Consider the following 18964-nt stretch of genomic DNA (forward strand, 5'->3'; position numbering starts at 1 on the left):
TTCGTTTTCGTCCGATCAGGGATACAGTGCACTGTTGTCCCGCAAAATATAAGGAAAATCTTCTTATAGCTGGGTCATATATAGATCTTTGTCCAGATCCCTAGAAACCAAACGCGTTTCGAGGACACCTCTCCTCTTCCTCAGTGGTAATGACCCTACTCCATATTGGATTGATTTTTATACTCCTGGTTGGAAATTCCAAAAGTCAGAAATGGAATATTTTTCAACAACATTTTTTCTCTTTTTAGATGCATTGGATATCATTTTTTCTTTTTTCATGTATATCCTACACATTTTTTCTCATCTACTATTTCATAAATCGCATTATTTTTCAATTTTTCTACTTGCGTTTTTATTGCGTTTTAGGTGCGTTTTTGTTTGGCACATGCGTTTTTTTAACAAAAACTGCAGATCTTCTCAGGATACAAAAATCCTTCAAGGATTTTGTTGCAACAACTCTACTTAAACTTTTATAGTGATTTTTATCAGCCAATTTTTTTAAAAAACATATTTCAATTATATCTCATTAGTTCATTTGCCATCTTTCCTCATATACTGTATACCAATCAGCATCATAAATACATATAAAAAATTATAAAACTTTTATTATTAAAAATGATAAAAATGTGAGCTGCATTATTATAATTCCCATCCAAATAACATCCTATTCGGATTGTTCAAAGTACAATGGATATTTATCAAAATATTCATCCAATGTCAACAAGATATAGAGAGTGAGTCGATTTTGTATTTTAAAGATATGGCAGAAGTTCTTTTGGGATTATAGATCATTTTCCGGATATACAATATTAGGCAGGGAAAAGGGTACACATGTCTGTCTCCGAGAGAGAGCCGCAGCACTGATAAACAGTCAAGCATGCGATTCCCTAACAGAGAGAAACATATGTCCCATAATATTAAAGAAAGCCAAAAATCTCCAAATCTGCATTTAATCCTCTAGGTATAAGACTTCCAAAATCATAAATTCGTTTCGATTCTGCCCTTGACATTTTTTAAATGTGGTTGCCACCCCTCCAGTCATGATCTATCTGCTCCAGTGCTAGGAAGGAAAGGCCTCCGCCATCTTTATTGTGGATTTCTTTAAAATGCCTTGATAGAGCATTATTTTCACAGCCTTTGGCTATATTGTTTAAATGTTCAGACATGCGAACCTTTAACTGTCGTTTAGTCCTCCCAACATATTGTTTATTGCATGGGCACTGGATCAGATAGACCACGCTGGAGGAGTTGCATGTCAAAAAGCCTTTAATATCCATCGAGAATGCATTCTGAGTTGAGGAGATTTTTTCTGTTTTTTTGGGAAATCTAGTTTTTTTGCATCCTATACAGGACCCGCATCTAAAGAAGCCATCTGGTTTTAGCCAGTTTTGGTTTATTTTCTTCTGCTTTCTTTTAACAGTCGGCGCTATCTGAATACCTAAATTGGGCGCTTTGGTATAAGTTATGAGGGGATTTACTGGGAGTAATGGACCAATAATTTTGTCATGGAGGAAATGATGCCAGTGACGTTTTATGATTCCCGTTATCTGTTTGGAGCAAGCGTTATACGGCAGGATCATCCTAAATTCTGAATTTTGGTTTGATTTCTGTATTTTATTTTCATCAAAGAAAGTGGCTCTCTCCAACTTTCTCACTTTGTCTAGTGCCTCATCTAATAATTTATCTGGATAGAGCTTTTCTTTAAACTGTATATTCATTATGGAGGCTTCTCTTTCAAATTGAGTTTCTTCTGTACAGTTTCTTCTAATACGTCGAAACTGTCCAAAAGGAATATTCATAAGCCAGGTTGGCAAATGACAACTTGAAAAAAGGATGAACCCATTTTTTGCTGTCGGTTTGTGATGAGTATTACAAATATATTTGTTTTCTTTTCTCATGATCTGAATATCCAAAAAATCAGTTTTTTCTGTGTCCGGTCCAACCGTAAAACACAGATTATATTTGTTGACATTCAGGTCTTCCAAAAATTTGGATAAGCTAATCTCATCTTTGCGCCAAATAAAAATAATATCATCTATATAACGCCGCCATAGGACCAGGTCCCCCCCCAGTCTAGAACCAATGGTCTCCTGTTCCCACTGGGCCAGGAACAAATTGGCATAACTGGGGGCGAACCTGGTTCCCATGGCGGTGCCCCTCAGCTGTAAATAAAAATCTTCCTCAAACATGAAATAATTGTGGCGTAAGATATGGTCAACTCCCTCCACAATGAAGTCTATCTGTTCTGTTTTGAGGGTATTATCCCCCTTTAATTGCTTCTTAAGAGCCTCCACTCCCTGCTCATGATCTATCACCGTATATAGTGATTGGACGTCCAATGTATTTATAATCCATTCTGGTTGGACGTCCAAACCTTCTAATTCTTTTATTATTTGTGTAGTGTCTCTAATATGAGACATAGATTTTTTAACAAAGGGCTGAAGTAAAGTGTCCAAATACTGCGACAGATTGGATGTCAGGGAACCTATTCCTGATATAATAGGGCGACCGGGGGGATTGGTCAAGTCCTTATGTACTTTTGGCAAACAGTAAAATATTGGCAATCTCCCCGGTGTGCCCATGATAAATCTGTGTTCATGTTCTTGGAGGATCCCCTGCTGTAATCCTCTGTTGCAGTATTCTAGTAAGGAGGCTCTGAATATTGTCAGAGGATCTGCTTTAATCAATCTATATGTGGATTGATCCGTAAGTTGTCTCATACATTCATTATGGTATTGTTCTTGTCCCCAGATAACTATAGCGCCGCCCTTATCAGCCGGTCGAATAATTATATTATGTTCTTTCTGGAGTTCCTGTAAGGCTTTAAACTCTCCTCTAGTTAGATTATTACTATTATAATTTCTTTCTTTCATCCGTTCTAGATCCGTTTCCACATTTTTTTGAAAAGCCATCATTTCAGGACTTATTTCGGCTCTGGGAAATTTTTTTGATTTACACTTTAGTTGAGTATGTGTAAATGGGTCACTTCGTTCATTGTTAATAGTTACCGGATTTTTTAAAAAATATTTTTTTAAACATAATTTTCTAATAAATTTTTGAATACCTATATAGGTATTAAATTTATTCAATTTAGTGGTAGGGGCAAATTTCAAACCTTTGTTTAATAACGTGATCTGTTGTGAACTAAGATTAATAGTGCTAAGATTAATTATATTATTTGAATCCATATTTAATAGTGTCTTCTGTGCTCGAATTTTCTTTTTTCCTCTTCGTGTCTTTGTGATTTTGGAGGATACTGTTTGTGATGTTGTTGTTGATTGTCTTGTGTGTAATTTTTCTGTGTGTTGTGCTCGTGTTTTCGTAGATGAGCTTTCGCATAAGTGGGTTTCCTTTGTTCTTGTGGTGAAATTCTGTGTCGCAAATTGTAAGGGGGTCTGTGAGGGGTTTGTGTCATTATGTTTTGTTCCGGTGAACGTGACCCTCTCCGCCGAATTCTCGGTGGATGATGGGGGGGAGTTTGATCTAAAAAAGAATGATGTGTCAGGGTTTCATATCGATTTTGAGTTGGTATATTATATATCTCGCGTTCAGGGGTTTCTTCCCGTGCATAATCATGTGCATCCCCTATTGCGTCTATCCTATTTGTCCGATTTTCATTGCTGTAAGGCTTGGATATATTTTTATGTTTTTTGGCCTTCTTCAATATAATCTCCTGTTCCATTTTATCAAGACTCTTACAGAGTCTCTCCTGCCACATATTATATATCTCATTTTTTGGTAGTTTATCTAATATAATTTTTAATTCAGAGATTTTCTGAGACAAGTTAGCCAAAATCTCAGATCTCCTTTTTATAATTAATTCTACAAGCTCCCGTGATTGTTTCATAAGGAGCCCTTGCCATTCTTTGTCGAACTCTTCCCCCATTAAATCTTGTGCAGGTGTTTTTATTAGTTGCAATCCTTTTGGGATTCTATCATGAGTTAAGTACTGTTTTAAAGATCGTATCTCCCAAATTTGCCTAAGTTGTTTCTGCATAATCCATTCAAGTTCTCTGAACATATCCGAAACGGATGTCTCCCCACTTTCGCTATGGGAATTGTCCGTACCATTAAACATAAAGGTTTCTGCCTTTTGTTTTTTGCTTTCCATATGACTCCATATGTCCATGGCGGCGATATGGGGTGCTAAATTTCCTAATTGGGTGAAAATCAAGTCAAAGTAAAAGAAATATAGGAAATAGCTCACCCACTCGCATCCACTACGAGGTGCTCTAGTCTAAATGTGAAACACCCTTCACGGCAAAAATAGTAAAATAGTAGAAGACTGGCACTCTCAACACAGGGGTCATTAGGTTGCAAATCACAAAATTTAATGTAGGTACATAAAAGGTTAAAATTAATATTGATAAAATGCGTAATTACATACACTGTTGATAAATAAACACAGTCTGGTGTCAATGGTGACAAATAAATCAAGGTGATAAATTTTATCAATGTTGCAAGTCCTTGAGAAATACAGAAATCAAACCAAAATTCAGAATTTAGGATGATCCTGCCGTATAACGCTTGCTCCAAACAGATAACGGGAATCATAAAACGTCACTGGCATCATTTCCTCCATGACAAAATTATTGGTCCATTACTCCCAGTAAATCCCCTCATAACTTATACCAAAGCGCCCAATTTAGGTATTCAGATAGCGCCGACTGTTAAAAGAAAGCAGAAGAAAATAAACCAAAACTGGCTAAAACCAGATGGCTTCTTTAGATGCGGGTCCTGTATAGGATGCAAAAAAACTAGATTTCCCAAAAAAACAGAAAAAATCTCCTCAACTCAGAATGCATTCTCGATGGATATTAAAGGCTTTTTGACATGCAACTCCTCCAGCGTGGTCTATCTGATCCAGTGCCCATGCAATAAACAATATGTTGGGAGGACTAAACGACAGTTAAAGGTTCGCATGTCTGAACATTTAAACAATATAGCCAAAGGCTGTGAAAATAATGCTCTATCAAGGCATTTTAAAGAAATCCACAATAAAGATGGCGGAGGCCTTTCCTTCCTAGCACTGGAGCAGATAGATCATGACTGGAGGGGTGGCAACCACATTGAAAAAATGTCAAGGGCAGAATCGAAACGAATTTATGATTTTGGAAGTCTTATACCTAGAGGATTAAATGCAGATTTGGAGATTTTTGGCTTTCTTTAATATTATGGGACATATGTTTCTCTCTGTTAGGGAATCGCATGCTTGACTGTTTATCAGTGCTGCGGCTCTCTCTCGGAGACAGACATGTGTACCCTTTTCCCTGCCTAATATTGTATATCCGGAAAATGATCTATAATCCCAAAAGAACTTCTGCCATATCTTTAAAATACAAAATCGACTCACTCTCTATATCTTGTTGACATTGGATGAATATTTTGATAAATATCCATTGTACTTTGAACAATCCGAATAGGATGTTATTTGGATGGGAATTATAATAATGCAGCTCACATTTTTATCATTTTTAATAATAAAAGTTTTATAATTTTTTATATGTATTTATGATGCTGATTGGTATACAGTATATGAGGAAAGATGGCAAATGAACTAATGAGATATAATTGAAATATGTTTTTTAAAAAAATTGGCTGATAAAAATCACTATAAAAGTTTAAGTAGAGTTGTTGCAACAAAATCCTTGAAGGATTTTTGTATCCTGAGAAGATCTGCAGTTTTTGTTAAAAAAACGCATGTGCCAAACAAAAACGCACCTAAAACGCAATAAAAACGCAAGTAGAAAAATTGAAAAATAATGCGATTTATGAAATAGTAGATGAGAAAAAATGTGTAGGATATACATGAAAAAAGAAAAAATGATATCCAATGCATCTAAAAAGAGAAAAAATGTTGTTGAAAAATATTCCATTTCTGACTTTTGGAATTTCCAACCAGGAGTATAAAAATCAATCCAATATGGAGTAGGGTCATTACCACTGAGGAAGAGGAGAGGTGTCCTCGAAACGCGTTTGGTTTCTAGGGATCTGGACAAAGATCTATATATGACCCAGCTATAAGAAGATTTTCCTTATATTTTGCGGGACAACAGTGCACTGTATCCCTGATCGGACGAAAACGAAGCTTGTGCCCTATACAACTGGCCGCTACGTCACTTCCGGAGTGACGATCTTGTCTCCGACTCCACGTGGAACGCTGACCAAGGAACAGCCGGGACGCCGGCTCTCAGCAGCGTTTAGATCACTTGGAGGATTGTCCGACACAAAGGAGAAGGTAAGCCCACATAGTGGGTTGTCATCTGTACACCGTCCCGGAGTGCCGGACTGATATAGAGACATACCCGTATAGCGGGCTGATAATATATATGTCTTGAAATACCGGAGGGACTGATTATTATTGAAGCATACTAATAGAGTGGGCGTTATCAGATATACTCTGAGCTGTTAAAATATACAGCCTGCTTGAAAAGGAACATTATACCTAAAGTTCAACATAACTGAAGTATCTCAATACTGGATCTTTCTCCATTAGGAACAAAAAAGAAGTTTTATCCCTTTATTGCTAATTTCTCAAGGACTTGCAACATTGATAAAATTTATCACCTTGATTTATTTGTCACCATTGACACCAGACTGTGTTTATTTATCAACAGTGTATGTAATTACGCATTTTATCAATATTAATTTTAACCTTTTATGTACCTACATTAAATTTTGTGATTTGCAACCTAATGACCCCTGTGTTGAGAGTGCCAGTCTTCTACTATTTTACTATTTTTGCCGTGAAGGGTGTTTCACATTTAGACTAGAGCACCTCGTAGTGGATGCGAGTGGGTGAGCTATTTCCTATATTTCTTTTACTTTGACTTGATTTTCACCCAATTAGGAAATTTAGCACCCCATATCGCCGCCATGGACATATGGAGTCATATGGAAAGCAAAAAACAAAAGGCAGAAACCTTTATGTTTAATGGTACGGACAATTCCCATAGCGAAAGTGGGGAGACATCCGTTTCGGATATGTTCAGAGAACTTGAATGGATTATGCAGAAACAACTTAGGCAAATTTGGGAGATACGATCTTTAAAACAGTACTTAACTCATGATAGAATCCCAAAAGGATTGCAACTAATAAAAACACCTGCACAAGATTTAATGGGGGAAGAGTTCGACAAAGAATGGCAAGGGCTCCTTATGAAACAATCACGGGAGCTTGTAGAATTAATTATAAAAAGGAGATCTGAGATTTTGGCTAACTTGTCTCAGAAAATCTCTGAATTAAAAATTATATTAGATAAACTACCAAAAAATGAGATATATAATATGTGGCAGGAGAGACTCTGTAAGAGTCTTGATAAAATGGAACAGGAGATTATATTGAAGAAGGCCAAAAAACATAAAAATATATCCAAGCCTTACAGCAATGAAAATCGGACAAATAGGATAGACGCAATAGGGGATGCACATGATTATGCACGGGAAGAAACCCCTGAACGCGAGATATATAATATACCAACTCAAAATCGATATGAAACCCTGACACATCATTCTTTTTTAGATCAAACTCCCCCCCATCATCCACCGAGAATTCGGCGGAGAGGGTCACGTTCACCGGAACAAAACATAATGACACAAACCCCTCACAGACCCCCTTACAATTTGCGACACAGAATTTCACCACAAGAACAAAGGAAACCCACTTATGCGAAAGCTCATCTACGAAAACACGAGCACAACACACAGAAAAATTACACACAAGACAATCAACAACAACATCACAAACAGTATCCTCCAAAATCACAAAGACACGAAGAGGAAAAAAGAAAATTCGAGCACAGAAGACACTATTAAATATGGATTCAAATAATATAATTAATCTTAGCACTATTAATCTTAGTTCACAACAGATCACGTTATTAAACAAAGGTTTGAAATTTGCCCCTACCACTAAATTGAATAAATTTAATACCTATATAGGTATTCAAAAATTTATTAGAAAATTATGTTTAAAAAAATATTTTTTAAAAAATCCGGTAACTATTAACAATGAACGAAGTGACCCATTTACACATACTCAACTAAAGTGTAAATCAAAAAAATTTCCCAGAGCCGAAATAAGTCCTGAAATGATGGCTTTTCAAAAAAATGTGGAAACGGATCTAGAACGGATGAAAGAAAGAAATTATAATAGTAATAATCTAACTAGAGGAGAGTTTAAAGCCTTACAGGAACTCCAGAAAGAACATAATATAATTATTCGACCGGCTGATAAGGGCGGCGCTATAGTTATCTGGGGACAAGAACAATACCATAATGAATGTATGAGACAACTTACGGATCAATCCACATATAGATTGATTAAAGCAGATCCTCTGACAATATTCAGAGCCTCCTTACTAGAATACTGCAACAGAGGATTACAGCAGGGGATCCTCCAAGAACATGAACACAGATTTATCATGGGCACACCGGGGAGATTGCCAATATTTTACTGTTTACCAAAAGTACATAAGGACTTGACCAATCCCCCCGGTCGCCCTATTATATCAGGAATAGGTTCCCTGACATCCAATCTGTCGCAGTATTTGGACACTTTACTTCAGCCCTTTGTTAAAAAATCTATGTCTCATATTAGAGACACTACACAAATAATAAAAGAATTAGAAGGTTTGGACGTCCAACCAGAATGGATTATAAATACATTGGACGTCCAATCACTATATACGGTGATAGATCATGAGCAGGGAGTGGAGGCTCTTAAGAAGCAATTAAAGGGGGATAATACCCTCAAAACAGAACAGATAGACTTCATTGTGGAGGGAGTTGACCATATCTTACGCCACAATTATTTCATGTTTGAGGAAGATTTTTATTTACAGCTGAGGGGCACCGCCATGGGAACCAGGTTCGCCCCCAGTTATGCCAATTTGTTCCTGGCCCAGTGGGAACAGGAGACCATTGGTTCTAGACTGGGGGGGGACCTGGTCCTATGGCGGCGTTATATAGATGATATTATTTTTATTTGGCGCAAAGATGAGATTAGCTTATCCAAATTTTTGGAAGACCTGAATGTCAACAAATATAATCTGTGTTTTACGGTTGGACCGGACACAGAAAAAACTGATTTTTTGGATATTCAGATCATGAGAAAAGAAAACAAATATATTTGTAATACTCATCACAAACCGACAGCAAAAAATGGGTTCATCCTTTTTTCAAGTTGTCATTTGCCAACCTGGCTTATGAATATTCCTTTTGGACAGTTTCGACGTATTAGAAGAAACTGTACAGAAGAAACTCAATTTGAAAGAGAAGCCTCCATAATGAATATACAGTTTAAAGAAAAGCTCTATCCAGATAAATTATTAGATGAGGCACTAGACAAAGTGAGAAAGTTGGAGAGAGCCACTTTCTTTGATGAAAATAAAATACAGAAATCAAACCAAAATTCAGAATTTAGGATGATCCTGCCGTATAACGCTTGCTCCAAACAGATAACGGGAATCATAAAACGTCACTGGCATCATTTCCTCCATGACAAAATTATTGGTCCATTACTCCCAGTAAATCCCCTCATAACTTATACCAAAGCGCCCAATTTAGGTATTCAGATAGCGCCGACTGTTAAAAGAAAGCAGAAGAAAATAAACCAAAACTGGCTAAAACCAGATGGCTTCTTTAGATGCGGGTCCTGTATAGGATGCAAAAAAACTAGATTTCCCAAAAAAACAGAAAAAATCTCCTCAACTCAGAATGCATTCTCGATGGATATTAAAGGCTTTTTGACATGCAACTCCTCCAGCGTGGTCTATCTGATCCAGTGCCCATGCAATAAACAATATGTTGGGAGGACTAAACGACAGTTAAAGGTTCGCATGTCTGAACATTTAAACAATATAGCCAAAGGCTGTGAAAATAATGCTCTATCAAGGCATTTTAAAGAAATCCACAATAAAGATGGCGGAGGCCTTTCCTTCCTAGCACTGGAGCAGATAGATCATGACTGGAGGGGTGGCAACCACATTGAAAAAATGTCAAGGGCAGAATCGAAACGAATTTATGATTTTGGAAGTCTTATACCTAGAGGATTAAATGCAGATTTGGAGATTTTTGGCTTTCTTTAATATTATGGGACATATGTTTCTCTCTGTTAGGGAATCGCATGCTTGACTGTTTATCAGTGCTGCGGCTCTCTCTCGGAGACAGACATGTGTACCCTTTTCCCTGCCTAATATTGTATATCCGGAAAATGATCTATAATCCCAAAAGAACTTCTGCCATATCTTTAAAATACAAAATCGACTCACTCTCTATATCTTGTTGACATTGGATGAATATTTTGATAAATATCCATTGTACTTTGAACAATCCGAATAGGATGTTATTTGGATGGGAATTATAATAATGCAGCTCACATTTTTATCATTTTTAATAATAAAAGTTTTATAATTTTTTATATGTATTTATGATGCTGATTGGTATACAGTATATGAGGAAAGATGGCAAATGAACTAATGAGATATAATTGAAATATGTTTTTTAAAAAAATTGGCTGATAAAAATCACTATAAAAGTTTAAGTAGAGTTGTTGCAACAAAATCCTTGAAGGATTTTTGTATCCTGAGAAGATCTGCAGTTTTTGTTAAAAAAACGCATGTGCCAAACAAAAACGCACCTAAAACGCAATAAAAACGCAAGTAGAAAAATTGAAAAATAATGCGATTTATGAAATAGTAGATGAGAAAAAATGTGTAGGATATACATGAAAAAAGAAAAAATGATATCCAATGCATCTAAAAAGAGAAAAAATGTTGTTGAAAAATATTCCATTTCTGACTTTTGGAATTTCCAACCAGGAGTATAAAAATCAATCCAATATGGAGTAGGGTCATTACCACTGAGGAAGAGGAGAGGTGTCCTCGAAACGCGTTTGGTTTCTAGGGATCTGGACAAAGATCTATATATGACCCAGCTATAAGAAGATTTTCCTTATATTTTGCGGGACAACAGTGCACTGTATCCCTGATCGGACGAAAACGAAGCTTGTGCCCTATACAACTGGCCGCTACGTCACTTCCGGAGTGACGATCTTGTCTCCGACTCCACGTGGAACGCTGACCAAGGAACAGCCGGGACGCCGGCTCTCAGCAGCGTTTAGATCACTTGGAGGATTGTCCGACACAAAGGAGAAGGTAAGCCCACATAGTGGGTTGTCATCTGTACACCGTCCCGGAGTGCCGGACTGATATAGAGACATACCCGTATAGCGGGCTGATAATATATATGTCTTGAAATACCGGAGGGACTGATTATTATTGAAGCATACTAATAGAGTGGGCGTTATCAGATATACTCTGAGCTGTTAAAATATACAGCCTGCTTGAAAAGGAACATTATACCTAAAGTTCAACATAACTGAAGTATCTCAATACTGGATCTTTCTCCATTAGGAACAAAAAAGAAGTTTTATCCCTTTATTGCTAATTTCTCAAGGACTTGCAACATTGATAAAATTTATCACCTTGATTTATTTGTCACCATTGACACCAGACTGTGTTTATTTATCAACAGTGTATGTAATTACGCATTTTATCAATATTAATTTTAACCTTTTATGTACCTACATTAAATTTTGTGATTTGCAACCTAATGACCCCTGTGTTGAGAGTGCCAGTCTTCTACTATTTTAATATAATGATTATAGTTGGTAGGGATTAGTATAAATTAGTCCATCTAGATATATAAATATATATATAGAGATAAAATATATAAAAATAAAATCCTAAATAAAAGGTGTAGGGATGAAATATAATCAGTAATAAGATAAAAGGACTGTTAATATATTTCAATTAAAATTATATTACACTAGAATGAACCAATGGATTATTAGTATACTTAAATTATGTTTAGATTATACTAAAAATATATATAATAGATCAATATATTCCTATAATGTGTTAGAATAATATGACTGAATGGATTCATAGGGTTTTAGTTGCTTATTCAAAGTGGTATTGATAAATTCCTTAGTACTATGTTATGTTATTTCGTTATTCTATTAAAAATTAAAAATTGACATATTCAAGGCACTCATTGAGACCGAATGGTGTTAAAGTGTTCAGGTGAAATATCCAGTACATTTCTTTTTTACACAGTGTCTGGAAACAGTGGGTAACCTGTTCGATTGGAGTCACCCGTAGGCTTATAGGGTTGCTATCGTGTACTTTAGCAAAGTGTCTGGACACGCTATGGGTGAGCACTTTTCTCGTGATGTTGGAACGGTGTTCATTCATTCTTTCACGAAGGGTTTGTGTGGTACGGCCCACGTAATAGAGTGAACAGGAGCATTGCAGAAGGTAAACGACATTCATCGTGCTGCAGTCCATATGTTGTTTAAATGTGTAAATTTCGCCGTTTGAGGGATTTCTTATATTCTGAATATCATGTGTAATCATGAGGCAACATTTACACCTACTACCTTTACACTTAAATACACCTAGTGTGCCCTTAGATGTTTTTGAGGGGTGGTCTAATTTCGGGCAGGAGGGGGCTAATAGATTTTTCAAGGTTTTGGCTCTACGGAATGTAAGGATGGGTGTAGGGGCAATGCCTTTGTTCAAGAGTGGGTCTTTTAGTAATATTGACCAATTTTTTCTTAAAATTTCTCGGATCAAGTTATGTTGGGAACTATATCTGGTGACCAGGTTTAGACGGCGGGTAGAGCCAGGGTCCTGTTTCCCAAGTACAGACTTGTCTGCCTTTGGTTGTAGACTCTCTTGTTGGGTGGTTTTCGAGATTCTTTTTATGGAATTTTCTAATAGTTTTTTCGGGTAACCTTTGTCCCTAAATCTCTTCTTGAGAAACCCTATTTGACTCTTCACCGTATTATCCTCAGAGCAATTTCTCCTTATCCTTTTCAGTTGGCTGAATGGGATGTTTCTAATCCACTTTGTATGGTGACAGCTTGAGTATTCTAAATAACTGTTAGCGTCAACCGCCTTAAAATGAGTTTGTGTGACAATTTTCTTATCTTCTATGGTGAGTTTAAGATCCAAAAAGATGATCGATGTAGTATTATACTCCAAAGTAAAGGACAGATTCCAATCATGTAGGTTGAGTTTTTCAATAAAATTACATAGTTCCAAACTATCACCCTGCCAAATAAAAATAATATCATCTATAAATCTACGGTAAAATTTAATATTCGGGTGGGATAAAAGACCAAATTTCTCTTCAAACTTACCCATAAATAAATTAGCGTAAGACGGGGCAAATTTTGTGCCCATTGCCGTACCTTGGGTTTGCAGATAAAAATTGTTATTAAAAGTGAAGTAATTGTATTTTAAAATAAATTCCATGGCCCTACCAATAAAATCCCTCTGATTATCTGGCATCTGGGTATCCTGGGATAACGTGTGAATTGTAGCAGCGATACCTAGTTCATGTTTAATATTGGTGTAGAGGGCTGACACGTCCAATGTAACCCAAATAAAGTCATTTTCCCAACACAAGCTTTCAAGTGAGGTAATCAAGTGGGCTGTGTCCCTAATATAAGAAGGCAGCTTAGTGACATATTTCTGCAGATAATTGTCCACATATGCCGATAGGTTTGCTGTAAGGCCCCCAACCCCTGATATGATTGGCCTACCTGGGGGGTTGGTTAGGGATTTATGTATCTTTGGCAGAAAATAGAAGCGTGGAGTTGAGGGGTGTGCTGTTTGGAGGAAGTTTTTCAATTTCTTATCAATTAGTCCCCCTTCGTATCCTATTAGAACTAGATCATAGAGTGATTTTTTGAAACCTCGGGTAGGGTCCTCTGACAGGGGCTTATAAAAGTTTTTATCCGAAAGAATCCTCATGGATTCCGCAATGTAGTATTCTGTATCTAGAATCACGATCCCCCCTCCCTTGTCTGCACTTTTTATAACAATTTCCTTATTCCTCATTAAGGTTTTGATGGCAAGTTTCTCTTTATGTTTCAAATTTTCCTTTAACTTGTACCCTAGTCCCTTGTCGGTGTTATCTGTTTTTGGTTTGGCTATAGCCTCTTTGAGGTCCCTCATTGTTACATCATAGAAGTATTCAATGTAGGGGCCTTTGCTATCTAGTGGATAAAAGGTGGATTTCCCTCTGAGGTCACAGGGAATGGGTGCCTGGATGGATGTGTCGATCAAAGCAGGGGTCGGGTTGGATATACCCTTGGGTTCTAGGGATTTGCCCGCAAAATGTCTCTGTAGTGTTAGCTTCCTGATAAATTGGTTCAGGTCAACGAACACCTCAAAGAGGTCTGATTGGTCCGTGGGGCAGAATGAAAGTCCCTTGCTCAAAAGTAATATCTCATTGGAGTCTAGATTATACTTGGAGAGATTGAATATTCCCTTTGATCTCTCTAGTGCAGTAGGTGATGTTATTTCAGGATTTTCTTTGGTTTTAATTTTTTCTTTGCGGGACTGTCTGCGTTTTCCACCTCTTCTCCCTCTCTGCCGGAAATTTGTCTTTTGCGGGATCGGTTTAGTGGAGGAAAAAATTTGGTGATTTTGGTAAGGTGGATCTGGGTTTGGGGTTGACTCATTGGTGTCAGGTACGGGCTCACAGATAGAGTGGTGGTCCAGTTTTTTCGTATCGGGGGTGTCATGTTTTTGGTTGGTTTGGCTGTTGGCGAAATTCGCTCTAAAAAACTATTATCTACTATTGAGGATGGTAGTTTTAGGAAGTGGTCTGGACTACTAGTCGATACTGAGTGGGTAGAGAGGCCTAAAATGGATGTTCCTGGTTCGGGACTATCAATAGGCACTGAATGTGTAGAGATGTCTAGAATTGATACGACTGATGTTGGAGATGTGTGATCAGCTGATACCCTCAATTGTTCCGTAGTTGTTTCAGTAAAGGATCCTTCCATGTCAGCACGGCAGCTGCCTATTGGTGTATGATATATAGAGGTATTGCAATGATTGAAAGGTCTAGCTTCTTCAGAGTTACATCTATTGTCCGTTATTGTCAGCGACGCCGAAGGTAATTTAGGGGTGTCAAGTGGGGTGGGTTTGTTATTTTTATTGTTTATATTATTATTATTTGCCCGCCTTAGTGTCCTACCCTGGACAGAGCACGGTCTTTGGGTTGCCATCAGAGCCATTTGATGGGACCCTGAAAGGAATGGGGGTGTATTACTCGATGGCCTGGCAATGGGTTTGGACATTAAGGGTACAGGTCTCCTGGGATTGGATTCCTGTGTGGCAACCTGGTTCGATCTAGTTTTCCGATTGTCAAACCCGTATCTACTGCTGTTGTAGATGGTTCTACCTAAAATAACCGATTCTGCATATGTATATGATTCCTTATTAGTAATAGTTACATTGTCAATCCCAGTTGGATGGCGTGCTGTTTCGACTGGAGGGGGGGGGACCGCTTTGAGGGTGTTATGATGGGGTCTACTTACTAAAGGAGGAGGACCTGTTCTAGAGTGGATATTTGTTCTTTTCCTCTCCCATGCCCTAACCTTCTGGTCTCTATAGTCGGAAAGGTCCCTATAGAGTTTTGAGCATTTGGTTCTAACTTCCCTATATTCAAAGGTTCTAAATAGTTCCCTTTTCTGTAGTAACGGGGAGTGGGGGTCTATGGAACCTTTATCCCTATTTACATAACTCTTCAGTTTACCCGCAAGATGAAGGCACATTTGTTTTCTTTTGGTTATGAGAGTCCTCATATAGTCCCTAGAGCAGCGATCGCTGATACCAAGCCATTGGTTTTCAAAAGACGGGTCATTGGAAAAAGTTGGCTTTAGAGGCAATCGCAGACCTCTTGGTATAATGTCAAATAGCAAGTAGATAGAAAGAAAGAACCAATCTATTTCATTATGGATGAAGTCTTTCGTCAATTCGATGATATTGTCATCCGGATCCACAAGGTCTCCTACCTCCATTGTAGAATGGGTTGAGGCCCATGAGCCTTCTGCGGTTTTTGTGGGATAATGGTGGTTGAACTCGGTAAGTAATTGTTCTAGTTCACGTTTCAATCTGATAAAAAGGTTTGGAATATCGTCTTCAATGTAACTCCACCCTGAGTCAGCCATCCGTCCTCTGGTCTTGGGGGGATAGTTCCCCCGTTGATCCATGGAATGCAAAGAGAAAAGAAAAAAGAGGTTGAGTGGTCCCACCAGGACTGGAGGTCCTGGGGAAAAGGCGCCAGAGGGATGGAGGAGATGTAGATGTAGACAAAAGAAGTATAGAATATCCTATAGGATGAGATAAAAAAGCACCACAAACTACGTGCCTGTTGAATAACTATTCGGGGAAGGCAGCACAAGTGTTATAGGGATATGAAAAAAGATTTCATTCCCATTTGACAAATACCAATAACAGGTGAACCTAGTCTGGAGGTTCCAATTGAGGATCCAACCGGGCAAATAATAATAATATAAACAATAAAAATAACAAACCCACCCCACTTGACACCCCTAAATTACCTTCGGCGTCGCTGACAATAACGGACAATAGATGTAACTCTGAAGAAGCTAGACCTTTCAATCATTGCAATACCTCTATATATCATACACCAATAGGCAGCTGCCGTGCTGACATGGAAGGATCCTTTACTGAAACAACTACGGAACAATTGAGGGTATCAGCTGATCACACATCTCCAACATCAGTCGTATCAATTCTAGACATCTCTACACATTCAGTGCCTATTGATAGTCCCGAACCAGGAACATCCATTTTAGGCCTCTCTACCCACTCAGTATCGACTAGTAGTCCAGACCACTTCCTAAAACTACCATCCTCAATAGTAGATAATAGTTTTTTAGAGCGAATTTCGCCAACAGCCAAACCAACCAAAAACATGACACCCCCGATACGAAAAAAACTGGACCACCACTCTATCTGTGAGCCCGTACCTGACACCAATGAGTCAACCCCAAACCCAGATCCACCTTACCAAAATCACCAAATTTTTTCCTCCACTAAACCGATCCCGCAAAAGACAAATTTCCGGCAGAGAGGGAGAAGAGGTGGAAAACGCAGACAGTCCCGCAAAGAAAAAATTAAAACCAAAGAAAATCCTGAAATAACATCACCTACTGCACTAGAGAGATCAAAGGGAATATTCAATCTCTCCAAGTATAATCTAGACTCCAATGAGATATTACTTTTGAGCAAGGGACTTTCATTCTGCCCCACGGACCAATCAGACCTCTTTGAGGTGTTCGTTGACCTGAACCAATTTATCAGGAAGCTAACACTACAGAGACATTTTGCGGGCAAATCCCTAGAACCCAAGGGTATATCCAACCCGACCCCTGCTTTGATCGACACATCCATCCAGGCACCCATTCCCTGTGACCTCAGAGGGAAATCCACCTTTTATCCACTAGATAGCAAAGGCCCCTACATTGAATACTTCTATGATGTAACAATGAGGGACCTCAAAGAGGCTATAGCCAAACCAAAAACAGATAACACCGACAAGGGACTAGGGTACAAGTTAAAGGAAAATTTGAAACATAAAGAGAAACTTGCCATCAAAACCTTAATGAGGAATAAGGAAATTGTTATAAAAAGTGCAGACAAGGGAGGGGGGATCGTGATTCTAGATACAGAATACTACATTGCGGAATCCATGAGGATTCTTTCGGATAAAAACTTTTATAAGCCCCTGTCAGAGGACCCTACCCGAGGTTTCAAAAAATCACTCTATGATCTAGTTCTAATAGGATACGAAGGGGGACTAATTGATAAGAAATTGAAAAACTTCCTCCAAACAGCACACCCCTCAACTCCACGCTTCTATTTTCTGCCAAAGATACATAAATCCCTAACCAACCCCCCAGGTAGGCCAATCATATCAGGGGTTGGGGGCCTTACAGCAAACCTATCGGCATATGTGGACAATTATCTGCAGAAATATGTCACTAAGCTGCCTTCTTATATTAGGGACACAGCCCACTTGATTACCTCACTTGAAAGCTTGTGTTGGGAAAATGACTTTATTTGGGTTACATTGGACGTGTCAGCCCTCTACACCAATATTAAACATGAACTAGGTATCGCTGCTACAATTCACACGTTATCCCAGGATACCCAGATGCCAGATAATCAGAGGGATTTTATTGGTAGGGCCATGGAATTTATTTTAAAATACAATTACTTCACTTTTAATAACAATTTTTATCTGCAAACCCAAGGTACGGCAATGGGCACAAAATTTGCCCCGTCTTACGCTAATTTATTTATGGGTAAGTTTGAAGAGAAATTTGGTCTTTTATCCCACCCGAATATTAAATTTTACCGTAGATTTATAGATGATATTATTTTTATTTGGCAGGGTGATAGTTTGGAACTATGTAATTTTATTGAAAAACTCAACCTAAATGATTGGAATCTGTCCTTTACTTTGGAGTATAATACTACATCGATCATCTTTTTGGATCTTAAACTCACCATAGAAGATAAGAAAATTGTCACACAAACTCATTTTAAGGCGGTTGACGCTAACAGTTATTTAGAATACTCAAGCTGTCACCATACAAAGTGGATTAGAAACATCCCATTCAGCCAACTGAAAAGGATAAGGAGAAATTGCTCTGAGGATAATACGGTGAAGAGTCAAATAGGGTTTCTCAAGAAGAGATTTAGGGACAAAGGTTACCCGAAAAAACTATTAGAAAATTCCATAAAAAGAATCTCGAAAACCACCCAACAAGAGAGTCTACAACCAAAGGCAGACAAGTCTGTACTTGGGAAACAGGACCCTGGCTCTACCCGCCGTCTAAACCTGGTCACCAGATATAGTTCCCAACATAACTTGATCCGAGAAATTTTAAGAAAAAATTGGTCAATATTACTAAAAGACCCACTCTTGAACAAAGGCATTGCCCCTACACCCATCCTTACATTCCGTAGAGCCAAAACCTTGAAAAATCTATTAGCCCCCTCCTGCCCGAAATTAGACCACCCCTCAAAAACATCTAAGGGCACACTAGGTGTATTTAAGTGTAAAGGTA

This window comes from Bufo bufo, chromosome 5 (genome assembly GCF_905171765.1).
Source record: "Bufo bufo chromosome 5, aBufBuf1.1, whole genome shotgun sequence".
NCBI classification, from domain to species: Eukaryota; Metazoa; Chordata; class Amphibia; order Anura; family Bufonidae; genus Bufo; species Bufo bufo.